At 54.6% G+C, this 20,072-nt stretch overlaps 1 pseudogene across 1 annotated transcript; it reads right to left on the bottom strand.

The window, feature by feature from the left end:
- Positions 1 to 875: 875 nt before the first annotated feature.
- On the bottom strand, positions 876 to 13,091 carry LOC144267140 (RING finger protein 112-like; annotated as a pseudogene). The gene is made up of 14 exons (XR_013346544.1): positions 13,054 to 13,091; positions 12,138 to 12,244; positions 11,644 to 11,959; positions 10,950 to 11,165; positions 10,404 to 10,541; positions 10,062 to 10,166; positions 9,834 to 9,884; positions 9,138 to 9,194; positions 8,903 to 8,989; positions 8,612 to 8,741; positions 8,359 to 8,489; positions 7,912 to 7,965; positions 6,748 to 6,819; positions 876 to 6,131 (listed from the first exon to the last, which is right to left on the bottom strand). The product of XR_013346544.1 is annotated as an RING finger protein 112-like (transcript).
- Between the last annotated feature and the right edge of the window lie 6,981 nt (positions 13,092 to 20,072).

The following is a 20,072-nucleotide window of genomic DNA, read 5'->3' as shown; positions in this document are numbered from 1 at the left end:
GGAGAGGAGCAGTCTTTCTGAGCATAGATGAATACACAAGGGGACTCCCAAGGAAAGGATGAGCTAGTGAGGCCCATTGAAGTTAGGATGTGTGTCCTTTTCTAAATAAGTTTGTGCTTTATTGGTGAAGTGTTAGCTCTGCCGTGTTAGATTCCTGTTCATAGTGTCTCTCTGTGTCTTATATTCTTTACACATACTGTGTGGTCCTATGGGAGAGTTCAGCTGTAACCTAGAAGGCTCACACTGTTTGGTGGCATTCTAGGACAGGGGGTGTTTAAGCTATGGCAGAGTCTGAAAAGTCATCCCTGAGCCCAGGGACTAGGCAGCTAGATAGCAGGTTCTAGCTCTCCAGAAAGGGCGCTAGGCAGAGGGCCTGCACCCTGATTGCGTGCCTAGGAACCCCATCACTGCAGCAGTGACTGGCTCCATTCAATCTCTGGCACCTTAAAACAACTGGGGATCCAAGATGGGATTCCCCTCAACATAAGTCAGTGCATATCCAGCAAAGGGAGTCAGAGGGGAACTGTGACAAATGCTCCCTTACAATAGTGCACAGACTCTCCCCGAGTTACGCAAATCCGAGATGATGGAAAAAGTTCCATAAACTAGAAATAGGAGTTTCTTTTGGGTTTTTTTGAGCATAAAGGTCGGAGTTATGTTTCCGACTTACGCAAAATTTGAGGTATACAAGGCATTCTGGAATGGAATGCTTGCATAAGTCGGGGAGCGTCTGTATTCTTTGCAGCCTCGCAGTCATTCCTGAATATGGGAAACTGAATTTCTAAGATTAACAGTCTTGGATTCCTTTTTTTTTTTTTTTGTACAAGCCACAGAATACAGTTAAAACAAAGAAATCAGAGCTATGACACAGAGAATTCACTATTAATTCATCACTGGTTTATTGATAAGCACAAATCCCAATAATTATATTAACTGAGAACAAACCTTCCTGTTTATCATCCTTCTAAAGGCGTCCTTCACCTCCTTGTTCCTCAAGCTGTAGATCAGGGGATTCAGCATGGTAATTATGAGTATATAAAACACAGAGATGATCTTGTCTGGGTCTGTGGTGTAGTCGGAACTGGGTTGTAAATACATGAAGATCAAAGTCCCGTACAAAATTGTTACGGCCATCAGGTGGGAGGCGCAGGTGGAGAAGGTTTTGCGTCTGCCCTTGGCAGAGTGGATCTTCAGAATGGCAATGAGGATGTACATGTAGAAGAATAGTACAATGAGAATCGTAGTCATGACCACTATAGTGGACAAGGTGAAATGCACCGTGTTAGCGTTGTGGGTGTCGGAGCAGGACAGCTTAAGGATTGGGGGGATGTCACAGAAGAAATGGTGGATGACATTGGAGTCACAGAAGGGCAAGGTAAATTATAAATGGAGTCTGAACAACTGCGTTCACAAAGCCACATATGTAGGAAGCAACCACTAGTAACACACACAGTCTCGTTGACACGACGAGGCTCTAGAGCAAGGGGCTACCGAGTGCTAGGAAGTGATCAGATGCCATTACTGCCACCAGGCAAAGCTTCCTTGGTCAGAAAGTTACAGACAAAGAAAACCTGTGCTCAGCACGCAGCGGGAGAAATGGGTTTGGCCTGAACCCCAAAGTCATCAGCAACCGAGGCATTACCAATGTCAGCAAGAGACAATCTGCTGAGGAAATAGTGCCTGGGGGTGTGGAGTTGGGAGTTGAACCTGATCAAGATGATCATCCCTAGATTCCCCGCCAGGGTGATAACATAGATCATTGGAAACAACACAAAGAGGGGGACCTGAAGCTCCGGATGATCCATGAATCCCTGGAAAAGGAAGTCTGTAACCAGAGTGTAATTTCCCTCCGCCATTTCTTCCACCCATGTTCTCCTCCTTTACAGGGGAAAAGTGAAACGTACAATTAAACAGGAGCCAAGAAAGGACCAAGAGTGAATCCTTCACACTCATTCTGACTCCCCTCGGCCTGAGTGGCCACAATGTACTTTTCATTCCCTATGCTCCCTAGCTGCAAGTTGGGCCTGGGCCTAGGCTCCGTCCTACCTGGAGCAACTCAGGCCGTCTGGTCCAATTAACTCCCCCTGGGCAAGGTGACAGGAAACAAAATGTGAAGTGCCTTGCTGCTCTATGGCATCCTGGAGGGGGAAGACCCCCCCACACATGGAGACCCCAGAGCTCTGATTAAGATGAATGGGACTGTTAATACTTCTCAGAGCTATTGTTTTAGGCAGCCTGCAGACTCAGGCAGATGGCACTGCACTGGCTATGCATTGAAGGTCAATTCCACAAAGGGCTAGACACCTGAGGCCTATTTAATGAAAGTGGAGATTCTGGGCCACCATTCTGGAAGCAACAGGGTGAATTCCATGGCAAATTTTGTGACCACAGAATCACACTAGTGCAGAAGGACTTGTACTAGCTGAAGATTTATTTAAAGTTTTTTTTTTTTCTGATGTTAAGGTGTCAAGAAGGTAGACATTTATCAGCTGAGAAAGATAAAATCACCTTTGTATGGTAGCATTGATCCAATATTGTGCTCTGATATTTTTCATTGAAACTGTATTAATACAAGATAAAAAAGAAGCCCCATGAATGGGGTTGGGTACGGGGTCAACTCTTGAATCCTGGAGGAAGCTGCATCTGAGTGTTCTTCTGTGGGTTTCTGTCCTCTCACTATTACTCACCATGGGCTAAACCCTATTATCCCTTGGCTCGAGTCTATCGAGCAGAGCTTAAGGGTAAGGCATTTCCATGGTGTAGAAAGGATCCTAACGACAGCTGGGCAAAATTCTTTGGCTGAAACTTTTTTTCAGAGAAAAATGAGGATTCAGCGGTTTAGAAGACAGAGCCTATGAGGAATGGTTGAAAGAACTGGGCATGTTTAGGGAAGAGAAAGCTGGGGAGGGACCTGAGAACAGTTGTCCGATATGTCAAAGATTGTTCTAAAGAGGAAGCTGATCAATTGTTCCCCACGTCCTCCAAGGCGAGGAAAAGAACGACACACTTAGTGTGCAGCAAGGGAATCGTGGAAAGGACGTCATAAAAAATGTGTAGATCTAAGGCAGGGGTCTCAAACTCAATTTACCTCAATTTACTGAATGCGAGTCCTCAAATCCTCCCAGGGGGCCAATAATGTCACTCATGTGACCCAGACCCTGCCCCCCAAAACTCCGCCCCCCACCTGCCTAAGGCTTTGGATGGGGGAGGAGCTCTGGGGTATGGGACTGGGGGGCAGGCTCCGGGAGTGAGTTTGGGTGCAGAAGGGGTGAGAGGTTGGGAGCTGGGAGGGAGTTTGAGTGGGGGAGGTAGTCTGGCATGCGGGCTCTGGGATGGGGTTTGGGTGACAGGTGCAGGCTCTGGGCAGGGGAGGAGGTGTGAATGGCTGGGCTGAGGAGGGCTTACTGGCTGGACTGAGGAGGTGGGGACAGCTGAGCTCGGGGAAGCAGGGGAGGGAGGGGGCAGAAAAGCAGGAACTGAGTTGTCAGGGTTTCTTCAACTTTCTACTCCTGGGGGAATTTGTGTGGGTGTCTGGACTGTTACAGAAATACTTGCCAACAGGTATTTTGAAATAAATTACCAAAATAAATGAAACTGGTGTGATTATATAAGGTTATTTTGATAAATAAAATGTGCAGAAATTTAAACTCTGCGCAGGATTTTAAATTTTTTTGGTGCAGAATTCCCCCAGGAGCAGTTTAAAGTCCTTCCATTAAACAGAAGTTGCATCTTCCCTGAACCGAATTACAGCTGATGGTTTCTGTGGAGACTTGTCCCAAAACTAGGAACTCACCATGCAAGGTTCGAAGAGTCAGAACTTCACAGTTATTTAGATCTGGGAGATTACTCTCTAGCACTCCCCATGACAGTCATTTACAGGTGCTCACAGACTCACGCACGCACTCATCCGTACATTGACACCCTAACACAGTACCCCAAATATCTTTCCTCCTGTTGGGCACAAAGGAAATTGCTTAAATGCCTCCATTGCTCTGAGACTGTCCTGCACCCAAGACCTGTTGACCGGCCACCTTCCAGCAGAAACCTAACTTCTCCCATTGGACACTGTGCAGACCACAGTCTCAAGTGACTTCTGCTTTCTCTTGTTAGGTACCAAGAGGTGCAGCCTTTGAAAACCTGCAGCCCTGATATCAAGTTTCCAAGGAGTTCTTAAGGAAGATAGGACTCAAAGAGCAAGTTAAAGGGTGACTGGATCCCAGTCCATAAGCACCCACCTGGAGAACAAATATTTCATAATGGGTCCTTCAGTCTAGCACAGAAAGGTCTAACATGCTCCAATGGCTGGACGTTGAAGCTCAACAAAATTCAGACTGGAAGTAAGGCAGAAATTTTTAACAGTGAACAATTGGAAAAATTTACCAAGGGTCGTGGCAGATTCGCCATCACTGTCCATTTTTAAATAGAGATGGGAAGTTTCTCTAACAGATCACTCCAGTTCAAGCAGGGATTAATTCAGTGCAGGGTCATGGCCTGTGTTATCCAGGCCTTGGAATCTGTGACGGGAAGGGGCGCTCCCGGCTCACCAAGGCAAAGCCATCATGGAGCTGACCCCGTACCTCACGCTAGAGCGGTCTATGGGATCGTAGGCGCCAGCTGAGGCTGGCCTGGGCATGGAACAGCTGGAGAGTACCCCTAGCCCGAGCCCTCATTGGTTGGAAATCCTCAAGCCCAACTCCTGGTATTTCACCAGCACCGAAGGGTGGGAGCTGAGCCTTCCTGTGGAGTTGGTCAGACGGTGTCCCCTGCTCGGCGTGCGTTCATGGGTGTTGAACAGAAAATCCTTTAGCTTTGGATGCTTTTATAGCCCTCCCGCAGAATAAATAACGATGCCTGTTTCTTGGATAGCACTTTCTCTCAGTGGAGCTCAAACCCCTCACCATCTTTCAATGCATTATTATCCTCAGTATCCACATGGGAAACTGAGGCACAGAGAAACTAAGTGACTTGGCCAAAGTCACAGAGGAAGCCCATGGTAGAGTAGGAAACCCAATCCATGTCTTTCTGTGCCCGCTCCCCTGGACCCGTCCTCCCGCTCATAGGAGTGGCTGGATATCTATCCTCCAGGACCAGACAACACGGCTGCCGCTGTAGGAACTAAGCCAGGTGCCCATGGTCACCCCCAGCGGGTGATCTCGGGACAGGACCATCGGCAGGGAGTTTCCAAGTGCTTTGTGTTGCAGCCGGAGTGGCCCTGCAACGTTGGAGGAAGGCAGAGCGAGAACCGAGGGCTGCAAGTTAAAGCGAGAAACTCCAGTTGGAAACAAGGCACCCGATTTCTCACAGCGCGGGTGATTCACCAGCGGGAAAGCGGTGGGGGTCTCCGTCTTTTCCGGATTCCGAGCCGGACTGGCTGCCTTTCTGGGAAATGATTTAGTGCAAAGGAGATATCGGGCCCAACGCAGGGGGAAGTGGGCGGCATTCTCCAGCCTGGGTGGCACAGCAGATCAGACGAGAGGATCTAAACGTCCCCTCTTAGAATCTGGGGGCAACGGCTCCCTGCTCTGGGGTGGCTTGTGGGGGACGTGTCCAGGCCACGCTGCTGTCCTGTCACCCCATTCGTCAGACAAAGATTGTGGGGGGGCACCGATCAGATCAGGGGTTTCTCGTCGGATAGATCCTCAGTGCTGTCCTCCTCCTCCCTCCCGCCACCAGCAGCTTTGGCCCTCTGCCTATCCTTCTGGGCGATGTTCCCACCAACTCCCCCGCCCACGCCCACGCCCACACACATCCCGGCCACGGCGCCCGCCCCAACCCCAATGGCCACCACCTCGGCCACGGCGAGCACCCCAGCCGCCTAGGCAGCAATGACAGCGGCGGCGATCCCGGCACCGGCAGCGCCCCCAAACCGGTCCCAGGGCCAGTGCCCCCACGCCCACGCCCGCCAAAATGGCGAATTTCCTGAAGCGCTTCCCGTAGCTCTCCAGGAAGGTCTCGGCCTCCCGCGTCAGCACCGCCTCCAGCTCCGTCAGCTGGGCCTCTTTCTCCGGTGCCGGCTCCCGCATGTCCGTCTGGCACCGCCAGAGCGACTGCCCACGCTGCTCCACGAACAGCTCCGCCATCTTGCTCGGCCGCACCTTCAGGCAGGCGACCATGTTCCGGGAGTCGCCGTCCTGCACCCGCCGGGAGAGGAGACGGCCAAGAGCGTTAGAAGGGACAAGCGCTGCATGGACCCCACCCTCCCAAATGAGATGGGGGCTCCCCCTTGTGCCGGGTACGGCACGAACCAGGACTGAGATGGGGGGGCCCCCTCATGCTGGGCGCACCACAGACCTGGACCGAGATGGGGGCCCTCCCCTCGCGCAGCACACAAACTCAGTGAGAGGCCATCTCTGCCCCAAAAAGCGCACAGGCTAAAACACCCAAGGGCAAGATCATTCTCCCACTTTGATGGGGAAACCGAGGCCCAGAGAGTCTCCGTAATGAGCCCAGGGGAGTCTGCAACAGCACCATAAACAAAAGCCAGGAGTTTTGACTCCTGGTCCAGCCTGTGAGCCACCTGGGCCATGATGCCTCCACCACTGCAGCTGGCCACAGGGCAAACTTATTTCCTCCCCCACTCCCAACCCCGGTGCAGGAGTTTGAGCCTCCCATCTCTATAGTCATCCTGGGAGCTGGAGATACGAGGTCCTGTCTCCTACCCCAAAGCCCACAGCCAGTGGGGTTGGCCAGGACAGTTCCCTGGGTTCCCCTGGCTCGGGCACAGGGGCCCCTGCTGCACAGACTCACCTTCTCCCTCAAAAACACAGTGTGGTCTGCGCTGGTCCAGTGTTTCACCACCCTCCTAAATAAAAGCTTTTCCTAATATCCGACCTAAACCTCCCCAACTGCAACTTCAGACCATTACTCCTTGTTCTGTCATCAGCTACCACTGAGAACAGTCTAGATCCATCCTCTTTGGAACCGTCTCTCAGGTAGCTGAAAGCAGCTATCAAATCCCCCCTCATTCTTCTCCTCCGCAGACTAAACAATCCCAGTTCCCTCAGCCTCTCCTCATACGTCATGTGCTCCAGCCCCCTAATCATTTTTGTTGCCCTCTGCTGGACGTTTTCCAATTTTTCCACATCCTTCTTGTAGTGTGGGGCCCACAATTGGACCCAGTACTCCAGATGAGGCCTCACCAATGTCGAATAGAGTGCAACAATCACGTCCCTCGATCTGCTGGCAATGCCCCTACTTATACAGCCTAAAATGCCATTGGCCTTCTTGGCAACAAGGGCACACTGTTGACTCATATCCAGCTTCTCGTCCACTGTCACCCCTAGGTCCTTTTCTGCAGAACTGCTGCCGAGCCATTCAGTCCCTAGTCTGTAGCGGTGCATGGGATTCTTCCATCCTAAGTGCAGAACTCTGCACTTGTCCTTGTTGAACCTCACCAGATTTCTTTTGGCCCAATCCTCTAATTTGTCTAGAGCCCTCTGGATCCTATCCCTACCCTCCAGTGTATCTACCACTCCTCCCAGTTTAGTGTCATCTGCAAACTTGCTGAGGGTGCAATCCATCCCATCGTCCAGATCATTAATGAAGATATTGAACAAAACTGGCCCCAGACCGACCCTTGGGGCACTCCACTTGATACCGGCTGCCAACTAGACATGGAGCCATGGATCACTACCCGTTGGGCCCAACAATCTAGCCAGCTTTCTATCCACCTTATAGTCCATTCATCCAGCCCATACTTCTTTAACTTGCTGACAAGAACACTGTGGGGGGGGGGGGGAGCAGCTGGGGAATATCCTTACAGCAACAGGACACGGGGATGGCTTGCCCGACATGAGATGCAGCCACCTTTTGGGCAAGGCAGCAGTAATAAGACAAAAGTAGGCTACAGTTTTGCATCAGAAGTGAATTCAGGAGGAGGGACACACCCCTTGATCAGGTCAGAGAAGGTACCTGAGCGGGAGAGGAGAAGCCGAAGCAATGTTTCTTCATCAGATCAGAGAATTTCTGCAAAGAAATCACAATACAGACTCCACAGGGCTTAGAAAAGTGGGAACATGGGGATGGCTCGCCCGGCGCTGAGATGCAGCCACCTCTGGGGCAGGGCAGCTTAGGAACAGCCATAAGACAACGGTGGGAATCAGTTTGACAGGGGAAATGAAGAACTTCCCTGGATGATTTAGGAAGGCTCGGTAGAATCATCCAAGCTGGGATTCTGCTAGGCTATAAATACAACCCTCATTCTTAATTAACAAAATGTTCAGCAAAAAGGGCTAAGCCCCCACCCCGCTCCCCGCAGCACAGCGCCCCCTAGCACCACATAGGGTATTGGGGCCAGCACTGACTGCCAGGGGAGAGCGCCCCCTACTGAGACCCCATGCCCAGCTGGCCAATCCACACCTTTATCTTGGCAGCAAGCTGTGACCCGGTCACCAGCACCCCGTGCCGGTCCCTCCAGATGTTGTGACTGGCTGAGGCCACCAAGCCGGTGACGTAGTCCCTCAGGCTCTCCCGGAAATCCTCATCCATGTCTGCGAAGGGGAGGGACATGGCAATGAACCGAAAGCCAGAGCATCCCCCCACGGCCCATTCCCCGGCAGAGACGGAGACGCCCCGTCGTGCAGGCTCAGAGCTGCTGTCCCGAGTCCGTTACCTCTCACGCATCCCTCGCTTCCAGTCATGATCCCCTTGCCAGGGAAGGGCATCAGGTAACAGCGGGTTTTGCTTCTGTTCAGAGCTTCCAGGGCCTTGGAGTGTTTGCAAGGGGACCTCACAGCCAGCATCTGCCAGAGCCGGGGGAATCAGCAAAGTGAGACATCAATGGAGGGAAATACTCCGGGACCCATTCCCTGCTTCCCTGAGCCAGCCAGGCCCTTGCCCTGGGGCCAGATCAGAGCCAGCACCCCCCAGAGGGCAAAGGCGCCATGTTAAGCCCCACAGTCACCTGTCAGACGTCTCTCAGATGCTCCTTCCCACCGTCCGTTCCAAGGACCAAGGAGCTGCTCCAATCCCGCACCAGCAGGTCTAGGTGCTGCAGGGGAGACAGGACAATCTCAGGAGGGGAAGGCTGAACCCCTCGGGTGTGGGGCAGGGAGTGGCTGGGGCAGGAGCAACCCATGCAGTGGGGCAAGGGGATTGCATGGGGCAGGGTGCGGGAATGGGGGGGAATGTCATCTCACCTGAATGGACTCCAGCCCGTATTCCTTTCCCACCTCTTCGGCCACGTGCAGAAACATCTGCAGAGCAGAGAGAGCAGGGGACTGAGATCTCTGGGGCAGGGAGGCAGCGTGTGCCCTGGTGGCAGGTGGGGATGAAAATCCTACCAACAAAACACCCCCCTGCCACCCACCCACCCACCCACCCATAAAGCTGCAGGTCCAGCTTGGTCTGGGTCTGTTCCCCGGGTCCCAGGGCTTTCCCCCTCTGCTGCAGAGACACCTAGTGGCCAAAGAGCAGAACTGCAAGTCAAGGTTCCCCTACCCCCTGCCCGGGGCTCTGTTTGCCCCCTGTGCCCACCGACGGTAGGAGCAGAATAGATCAAGATGCCAAATATTGAGATGTTCCCAGAGTACTGGTGAATTACAGACCCTGGAGCAGCACAGAAGTTGGGCCCTGCTGGATACGGCCCCAGGACATCAGGGTTCCATCCCCAGCTCTGGGAGGGGAGTGGAGTCTAGTGGTTAAAAAAGCAGGGGTGGGGGCTGGAAACCAGGACTCCTGGGTTCTATCTCTGGCTGTTCCACAGACTCCCCATGTGACCTCAGGCAAGTCATTGATTCTCTCTGGGCCTCAGTTTCCCCAGCTGCAGAATGGGCAGACTACCCCATTGGGGCTCTTGGAGAATGGCACCACGTCCTGCCCTCCTCCCCCTTCACCTCCAGATATTCTAGATCGGGGTCCTTTAGCTGGCTGGAAACATTCAGGATCTGCAAGTCATCAGAGAGGACAGGGTTAGAGACAGAAACCAGCACGACCCTCTCCCCGCAGCACAGCGCCCCCTAGTGCCAACCTGGGGCATCGGGGCCGGCCCTGGCTGCAATGGGAGAGCGCCCCCTGCTGAGCCCTGCCCCGCTCCCTGCAGCACAGCGCCCCCTACTGCCTACCTGGTACGAGCCAAGCAGCATGGAGAGGGCGGAGAGTTTCACGCTGGTCTCTGTGTCTCTGGCGATGTCCATGGAGCCCTCGGTGTCGACCAGCAGCACGGCCACCTGGGGAGCGGGGGGGAGCCACGGGCCAGTGTCTCATGCCAGCTCCCCACTCTGCCCCCCACATGCCCCAGCACCCAGTGAGACCCAGCCCCTGGGGGGTCACTGTGTTCCCTGCCTCCCATCCCAGGCCCCAGTCTCCGAGCCCACCCAGCCTCTGTCTGCTCTGCTCCCCCAAGTAGACATCTGCTGCGGTCACTCATCCCCCCACCCCATTTCCTCACCCCTCTTCCCACTCACCTGCCCCCCGTCGGAGGGGACCCAGAAGGGCTGACTCCACGCCCACACCCCCTTGGTGACGCTGCGGGCACCAACTCGCCACTCGAACCCCTCCAGGGGCTCCTCCTCCCGGCCCATCCAGGATCCATCCTTCACATCCTGGGGGTGGGGGGAAGAAGAAGACATGGGGGGCGGTGCAATTAGTGTGGGGGGGAAAGGGGACTGTGAGTATTTTATTAGCAGGCAAGTAGCATGGGGACCAGCGCACTGGAAAGATGATGGACAGGCAGACTCAGGCTGAGACAGACACACAGACAAGGGTCTAGACGGTCTAGTGGGTTAGAGCAGGGGAGGCTGGGAGCCAGGACTCCTGGGTTCTATCCCCAGCTCTGGAAGGGGAGTGGGGTCTAGTGGGTTAGAGCAGGGGGCTGGGAGCCAGGACTCCTGGGTTCTGTCCCCAATTCTGGCACGGGAAGTGGGGGTCTAGTGAGTTACAGCAGGGGGGGCAGGAGCCAGGACTCCTGGGTTATCTCCTTGGTTCTGGGAGGGGATCAGGGCTGCACTCACCAGGCTCTGGAGACGACGCAGCAGGTAGTTCAGCAGGAAGGATTTGCCCCGGTGCTGCTCCCCGATGATGGACACCAGGCAGACGGGGGCATCCCCCACCCCACCCTGCTCCAGGCAGCGGCTCAGGGCCTCCTCGTCCAGGGTCAGGCCCCCTTTCTCATCCAAACACACCAATTGCACCGGGCGCCCTGCCTCTGGCTGAGCCCCCGGCCCCAGCTGCAGGGACAGAGCAGGATCAGAGCTGGGACCCCACCCCTGAGCTGGTGAGTCCCTTCTCCCCCGGATCAGAGCCCCATTCCCATCCCCTGGACCAGCCAGTCCCACCATGGGCCACATCCAAGCCAGTGCCCCCTAGAGGAGAAAGGCCCCATGTCCCATCCTCTCCCCCACACTTCCAGCTAGTCCATGTCCCCTCACAGGGGCCCCCATCTGGAGTCACAGCCTGGTAGCTTGCTGGTTAATTTCTTATCAGCAGGTCTGAGCCCTGAGTGCTCAGCTCCCCCCTTAGCAGCCCAGAGACCTGAGCGGTTGCTAAAGGCACACAGGAATCCCCTTAGCCTTCCCCCTGACCCCAGGGCCCCAGCGTGGAGATAGGGGACACCGTGCTGCGGGGAGCAAACATGCAGCTGTTCCCCCCCGCCCCGCCCCAGAGGTGGCTGCATCTCTGGACCAGCCTCAGGAGGGCTGCACCAACCTCAGAGCTCGCTGTCCCTGTTCCTGTCAATGTCCCTTCACGTGGCAGGTCTCTGATTTTCTCCACCAGGCTTTTGAGACGTGTGTCTGGGGTCATCTGGTTCCTGGAGCAGGGAGCCCGGCACTCGGGGCACTGGTACCCCCAAGGCGAGACCCCACTCCAGTGAGCCGCGAGGCAGCCCCGGCAGAAGTTGTGGCCACACACGATGGAGACGGGGTCCTCCAAGACGTCCAGGCAGATGGAGCAGGTGACGTCCTCCTGGAGTCGCTCCACCATCCCCTCTGGAGTTGGCTTCGAGGAGGGGGGTGGGATTGGCCTGGGAGACACACAGCAGGGGGCCTGTGAGCCAGGACTCCTGGGTTGTATCCCAGCTGCGGGGGCGGGGGAGAAGGGATTGGGGTCTAGTGGGGGGGGGCTGTGAGCCAGGATTCGTGGACTCTAGCCCCAGCGCTGGAATGGGTTACACCTGAATTGGGTGAGACTGGAGCACTTACCCTTTATTATTTGCATTTCCCATAATGCAGCGGGTGACAGGCTGGGCTCCAGTTGACCGATCTCCCCTCCTCCTGGGTTGGGACTAAAGCCAAACTGTGTTGGAGAACTGAGACAACAGGACACCAATGGATTAACCCTCTCACACCCCCTGAGCTCAAACAGAAGGGCTGGCAGAGGGGAAAACTGAGGCACAGAGCAGGGCGGGGACACTCCATGTCCTAAACCCAATTCTCGAGTGCTGAGTTCCCCAGGGCTCTCCTTGTGTACTGGGCACACCCCCATCCCCACTAGCACCTCAAGAAATGAGAAAACTCTCTTTGGCCAGCACCTCATTCCACTGCACCCAGAACCCAGGGGGTCCAGCTCCCCTCCCCATTCTAACCCACTCCTTCCCTCTAGCGATGGGGAGAGAACCCAGGAGTCCAGGCTCCCAGCCTCCCTGCTCGAACCCACTAGCCCCCACTCCCCTCCCAGAGCTGGGGACAGAACCCAGGAGTCTGGGCTCCCTGGCATTAAACACCACTCATTTCCGTCCCTGTTGCAGGAGGGAACCGCACGTCCCCAGCCGTCACACCTGGGGAGGGCCCGCTGCCATCTGCGCCCCCCTCCCCACCGGGGCGCAAGTGCCCCGGGGGCAGAGGAATTTTCAGCCGCTCGGGACTTTTCAAGCAGCTCTCGGGCTTGGCGGCCGGGCACGGCTCACTGCGTGGGGACCCACGGGGCTGCGCTGGAGGGGCGGGGGCCGGGCCCCAGCCAGAGGCCGGGGGGTGGCCGGGATTTGCCTTCGGTGCCCCCCAGCTGCAGCTGGTTTGAAACCAGCCACTCAAATCTAAGGGGGGTTCTCTGGGGATGGGGGGGAAATAGACTGGAGGGGGCGATTCTGCCCCCCGGGGACTGTCGCTGGCCCCCCGTTACCTGTCCCACAGCTCGCTCTGCCCGTGTCCAAGATTAATCCTGGGGAAACGAAAGTAAAACCTCAGCTGGTTTCTATTTCCTCCTGCCCAGCAGCCGGGCTCTGACCCCGAAGGAGATTGGCTCCCAGGGCGGGGGGGAGCCACAGGGGAGGATATGAACAGCCAATGGTAGGTGGGGCTGGGAGGGGAGCCAGAACTCCTGGGTTCTCTCCTTGGCTTTGGGAAGGAAGTGAAGTCTAGTGATTAGAGCAGGGGCTAATGGGAGCCAGGAGTCCTGGGTTTTATCCCCAGTTCCAGGAGCAGGCGGGGGGGGTGTCTAGTGGTTGGGGTTAGGAGCCAGGACTCCTGGGTTCTCTCCCCAGCTCTGGGAGGGGAGTGGGGGCTGGTGGGTTAGAGCAGGAGAGCTGGGAGGCAGGACTCCTGGGTTCTGTCCCCAGCTCTCGGAGGGTCAGGGGGCTTGTGGGTTGTGGGGAGGACCTGGCAGGGCTCAGTGTGGACATAAAACTCTTCTATGCCCATTCCCTTCCTCCATGTCCGAGGACAAACCCATTCATGTGCTGGCGAGGGACGGCTGCAGGTCCTGGCTGGGTTCGGCCTGGGGAAGAGAAGGCTGAGCTGGTACGGGAGAACAAGGGTCGCTCTAAAGAGGCCGGCGAGCGGGTGTGCTCCGTGTCCAGCGAAGGGTGGACCAGAAGGAAGCAGTTTAGCTTGCAGCAAGGGGCTGGGTATTAGGAGACACTTTTTGAACTCTCAGGGTAGCTGAGCTCTGGGCCAGGCTCCCCAGGGAGGTTGTGGGATCCCCATCATTGGAGGTTTTTGACAGCATGTCGGACACACACCGGTCAGGGCTGATCTAGGTTTCCTTGGCCCTGCCTCAGTGCCGGAGATGGGACTTGGTGCCCTCTCCAAGTCCCTTCCAGCCCCACGTTTCTCGGATTCTCTTGGAGACACTAAACAGCTTCGTCTCCCACTGCAACGTTTTCATTCCAGCCCCCGGTTCCTTTCTGTGGCTCTTCTCTGCACCCGATTCCCCTCCAAGGTCCAGTTCACGGCAAAGTCCCAGGTCCCCAGGGAAAACCCAGGCCTAATCAGCGTTCCCCCTGCTTTGGGAGGTGTTTGGCCAACTCCTTGCACCCCACTCCACACACGACACGGCTCCTCCATTCTCCCCAGCATCCCACCCACACACGCGGCCTGGAGCCCAGGGCCACAACTTGCTGCAAAACTGTTTTATGTTTGATCACCAGTCGTGGGGGTGCAGCATCCCCCTTCAGAATCACATGCAGGGGGTGTTGTGGAGCTGTAGAAGGGGCTACCCAGAAACCACCCCCCCACACAGAGACTGCCCACCTCCCAGCGATCCAAGCCCAGCTGCCTGTGGTTTGGATGCCCCAGTCCTGCCCCCTAGAGGCATATTCTGAGCAGCTCCCTCCTCTCCGAGCAATGGGCTCAGGCTCTCTGCAGACTCAGGCCCATGGGCAGTCAGCGGTTGATCTCCACCCCTCTCTCTTCTGCATCTCTTACATCCCACGGGCAGGGGGGAGCAATGGAGGGAGCTGGGCAGGGATGCTGTGATGGGAGGTGGAGGAGGCAGGTCCCAGGGACAGTGCTGAAAAGGAGTAGGACGGGGCTGATGGCAGAGGGGCTGGTGCTACTGGTCGTGGTGACATAGGGGCTGTGGTTGGGTAGTGAGGGGTGCTTTTGCCCCCACCCACGGAGCCCACGTGGCTACCTCCCAGGGTGGGCTGTCAACCAGCAGCCTCCCACACGCTCACAGTCCAGTCCAGGAGCCAGGTCCTATCTCAGGGTTACCCTAGAAGGTTCCCCAGCTGCCCCTCCCCAGAGGCAGCTGCATCTCAGTGCTGAGAGATTGCGATCAAGCAGGGTCCCCTCACACCTTCCCCTCAACCCCTCAGCATCCATTAACCAGCCCCCTATAGCCCTCGGCACATGGGCCACAGCATGGCCCCACCCACATGCTTTGGCCCCACCCCTGGACTGTAGCCCCATCCGGTGACACACCCATGCCCGGGCAGGTATATTACCCCTGCGCCGACTGTCCCCGTGGGAGTTCACCAAGGACGGAAGCCTGGAGCTCGCTGGCATCATGGGTGTTGTGGGATGTTTGGGCCAGGATCGGTTCTCGAGCTGGGGCCCAGGGCAAATGTTGGGTTCCAGAACCGTTCCCACTGAGCGCAATGGACAGCCGTCGGCCCGGCCTGGCAAAATGTTCTGTTTTGAGCGACTCCTGTGCCCACCCCAGCCCAGCCAAAAACCTGGAGAGACAGCAAAGCCCCAGGAGCCCAGGAAAGTCTCCCAACGGGGAGCCTGCCCGGCTGAGCTGAAGAGAACAGCCACCCCGTCTAAGGGCCAGGTGCTCAGGAGAGGGTGGAAATGAGGTGAAAGCCAACGGCGTGAGGTGCCTGCTTCCATGGAGACAGCGGATCCATGAGCATTGTGGGTTGACCAGCCCCAGAAGACAAGGAAGTACCACGGTGGGGTCGGCGTATCCCCCAGCCCGCCCTGGGAAACAACCCACAGCAACGCGGCTCCTGGCGTGTGTCCCTGCCTGGATCGAGCCCTGCGACGCCAGCGCTGAGGTGGCAAAAGCATAGGGGAGGTGTGGAAGCGGGTATCCACAGCATCATGCTCGTGTCATCAGCAAGTCCACGGGCCCCTCCTCTAGGAAACACAGCCGACGAGCAGAGACTGGAAGAAACTGGGTTTCTTTCGTCTGGAGAAGAGCCACCCGAGGAGGACACATGGGAACAGTCGTCAAGTATGTAAAAGATTGTTTATAAAGAAGAGGGTGAGCGATTGTTTTCCTTTGTCACTGCGGGCAGAACCAGAAGATACGGGCTTAAACTGCAGCAAGAGAGAGGTAGGTTAGACATTAGTTGGATCGAAAGCAGCCCCGACGCACTGGTGTAGCCCTCTGCCCTGCGGCAGGGCTGTGTCCACCCAACTTAATCTTCTATTCTCTGGCCCTTCGGAAAATTGGAGTATGTGGGAGGGGTAATTATCATTTGGGGTTGATCGGAAATGAACCCCGCCCCCCCAAAAAAGCCCCAAAAATCAAGGAGGGAAATTGTTTCTGGTCAAATGAAACTTTTCTTTTAGAGAAAAGTTCAATCAGAAAAAAATCAAACCATTTCAACATTTGGAAGATTTCCCCCCACCCCCGATCAAAAGAATTTGACACTAAGCCCTGAAAGGTTTCAGTCAAGCCAAATCTACATTCATCAGCCTTCAAACTTTCACCCAGTGCTACCCTGAAGCTCAGTGAGGAAGGAGGTCTCTGCTACCATCTACTGGTGAAGCGGAGGAAGGGCTGGCATGGACCAGACCTCATTTGCATCTTGGTTACCCCCAGCATTCCAGAGTGAACGTTTTGGTCATTTTGGTTAAAATTCATTGAAGTTTTGGGGCATGGGAAATGAAATTGTGGTTATTCCTATTGTGGGATGAAAGGGCAACAGGGCTGTGCTTTATATGCCCTGAGTGAGGGAGCTCACCCTAAGCGTCATTTCAGTCTCAGAGCAGTGGAGGTTGACCACAGCCCAGAGAGATGAAAACTGTGTTTTTTGGGGGGTTTTTTTTTTGTTGTTGTTATGGATAAGGTCTTGGAGATGGATCTCCTGAGAACATTCCCAGATGCTGGAATTCCACTATCCCAACCTGTGAGTCGGGGGCAACAAAGTGGGGAACTGGTGTGTTGGAAGATCCTGGGGTGGTGGGTGTCTTACATCACACAGTTTGTTAGGGAAATTGAGGGGTAGGACTGTTCCTCAAAATCTAGTGGAGTAGGGCGTTTCATTTACTCGTTACATGTATACATTGTGGACTGCTCATTGCTATGTATGCCCAAATTAATGCTGCATCCTTTCCCCCCCTAGTCCTTGTTTCAGACCCGGGCTCAGCACTTGTCGCAGGGGAAGCGGTTCCTAGAAATCACACTCAGGGAAGATTTTTAGGATTCTCCCAGGTTTCTGGTTGGGGCCTCGTGCCACTGGGTGTGTTAATTTCAAGAGGAACCGCCTACATATTCAAACCCCGCCCTTTGCACTGCCATGAACCCCCGGCAGGATTCCAGTGTCACCTCACCACAGTCGAATCTTCCCCGTCCCCGTGGGAAAGCTGGGGATTGAGAGATGACAGACTGGGCAGGCGACGGGAACAGAGCTGTACTAGAGACACTGAAAAAAACAGGTTCCAGGGTAAACGTCATGATCCTAAAACTGCTGGTGATTTCGGTGTTGCCAGCCGACCCAAGGGAGAATTTCAGTCGGGTGGACGGAGACGTTTGGTGTCAGGAATGTGATGTTTGCCTTCCAAGGCAGCATTTTGGTTCCAATTCAAGACAGGCAGAGCCCCGATGCATTAATATTTTGGGGGGGCACCGACGGGGCGCGTTCCTGCTGACGTGCTTCAGACTTTGCCTGAGACAGAATCTGGCAACCAAGATTCGCTGGTAGCTACAGAGCACATCACAAAATGGCCTGAGGCTTCCCCAAGGAAATCCAGAGGCTGTGACAGCAGCCGGGCTTCCAGGGAACGAATCCTTCACCACATTTGGGCTCCAGGGTGAGTTACTCACAGATTAAGGGAAACAAGTTGAATCCAACATTTTATGACGGGTTGGGGAGAGTCTAGGCATCCACAAAACCCGGCCACCCCAGCACACCCCCAATCGGATGGGGTGGCTGAAAGGATCAAAAGCACTTCTGGGGGGTCCGCTGGCTCCCTTTGCAGGACAGCACCCCAGGGACTGGGACCAGTATAGTCCATTCCTTTTGATGGTTTATAGTACAGCAGCCAATGAGAGTACGAAGCATGCCCCAGCCTCTCTCATTCTGGGGCAGGAGCAAACCTCTTGGAGGGAGATCCCAGGGAGGAAAACAGGGGCTATGGAGTAACCCCACAATCCAACACTGAGAAAGTTCACACCGTTGCTGGGGAAAACAGGAGGAAAGCCTGAGATACAATGAAAAGGCTGCAGGAGCATCATGTGTAAGACAGGGGAGGTAATTTGTGACAGGTTCCCCCAGGGGTGCCACCTGAAACTGGGGTACCACTGACCCACCAGCCTGGGCTCCCTCTCCCACTGTGCTGCTGTGTCAAGCTGCAGACGGCTCCTGGTCCTACACTTCCATCAGCATTCACACAGGCAGGGACACACCCAGCTGCAGTTACATGGGGGCTCTGGCCAGCCTCTGCATGACCCAACAACAGATAATCCCCAGCTCACACCCCCCTGCTGGAGTATAAACCCAGAATTCTACCTTCTCACACTGCACAGGGATCTGGACAAAGTAAACTCATTAATATGTTCGCTCTCCCCTCGCTGTGATGCTGAGATGTTCCCCAGACACTTCACTGAAGGGCACACTGGTTTAGGCCAACAAAGCCTAAAATCCTCACAAGACTGGATATGAATGAGCAATTTCTCACCCTGGCTGATGATACAAGCAGTTTACCGAGTTTGGCTAAGAAATCCTTTTAGCCTGGGACCAGCACTTCCCCCAATTCAGTCTTTCTTCCTCAGGTGTTTCCAGGAGGGTCTTTGTGTGGGGAGTGAGGCCACTTGATGATGTACCAGCCAAAGATTCTCTATGGTTCCAGCATAAGTTGCTGATTGAAAGAAAAGATGACCCAGTCTGCTTTCTCGCCATTTTATTACAAGTAAAGCAACCCACCACAAATACAAAGTCAAGAAAACAGATCACTGAGACCAAGCCGGTACAAACTCTACCCAACTGACTCAGCCATTCTCCAGTTGAGGTGAAAATAAGATCAAGTAGCCAAATTAGCAGCAGCGGTATTAGAATCAAGTCATCAACGCAGTCAAATCACCAAAGACAAGAGTGGGATGGGGTGCGAAAATGGGGAATGTCACGTGGGGTGTATTAACGGGAAGGTCATATGTCAGACTCAGGAGGCAACTGTCCCCTTCTACTCAGCACTGGTGAAGCTTCCGCTGGCATCCTATCTCCAGTTTTCATCACCGCATTTTAAGACAGATGGACAAATTGGAGAGAGTCCAGAGGAGCGTGACAAACACGATCAGCGGGCTGAGGTTGGGCTGAGGAGGGCTTACTGGCTGGACTGAGGAGGTGGGGACAGCTGAGCTCGGGGAAGCAGGGGAGGGAGGGGGCAGAAAAGCAGGAACTGAGTTGTCAGGGTTTTTCAACTTTCTACTCCTGGGGGAATTTGTGTGGGTGTCTGGACTGTTACTGAAATACTTGCCGCCAGGTATTTTGAAATAAATTACCAAAATAAATGAAACTGGTGTGATTATATAAGGTTATTTTGACAAAATGTGCAGAAATTTAAACTCTGCGCAGGATTTTAAATTTTTTTGGCGCAGAATTCCCCCAAGAGCAGTTTTAAAGTCCTTCCGTTAAACAGAAGTTGCATCTTCCCTGAACCAAATTACAGCTGATGGTTTCTAGGGAGACTTGTCCCAAAACTAGGACCTCACCATGCAAGGTTCGAAGAGTCAGAACTTCACAGTTATTTAGATCTGGGAGATTACTCTCTAGCACTCCCCATGACAGTCATTTACAGGTGCTCACAGACTCACGCACGCACTCATCCGTACATTGACACCCTAACACAGTACCCCAAATATCTTTCCTCCTGTTGGGCACAAAGGAAATTGCTTAAATGCCTCCATTGCTCTGAGACTGTCCTGCACCCAAGACCTGTTGACTGGCCACCTTCCAGCAGAAACCTAACCTCTCCCATTGGACACTTTGCAGACCACAGTCTCAAGTGACTTCTGCTTTCTCTTCTTAGGTACCAAGAGGTGCAACCTTTGAAAACCTGCAGCCCTGATATTAGGTTTCCAAGGAGTTCTTAGGAAGATAGGACTCAAAGAGCAAGTTAAAGGGTGACTGGATCCCAGTCCATAACTACCCATCTGGAGAACAAATATTTCATAATGGGTCCTTCAGTCTAGCACAGAAAGGTCTAACATGCTCCAATGGCTGGACGTTGAAGCTCAACAAAATTCAGACT

The sequence above is a fragment of the Eretmochelys imbricata genome, chromosome 6, assembly GCF_965152235.1.
Source record: "Eretmochelys imbricata isolate rEreImb1 chromosome 6, rEreImb1.hap1, whole genome shotgun sequence".
Classification (NCBI taxonomy): Eukaryota; Metazoa; Chordata; order Testudines; family Cheloniidae; genus Eretmochelys; species Eretmochelys imbricata.
The sequence above is the reverse complement of the archived record's forward strand: the minus strand, read 5'-3'. Positions and strand labels throughout refer to the sequence as shown.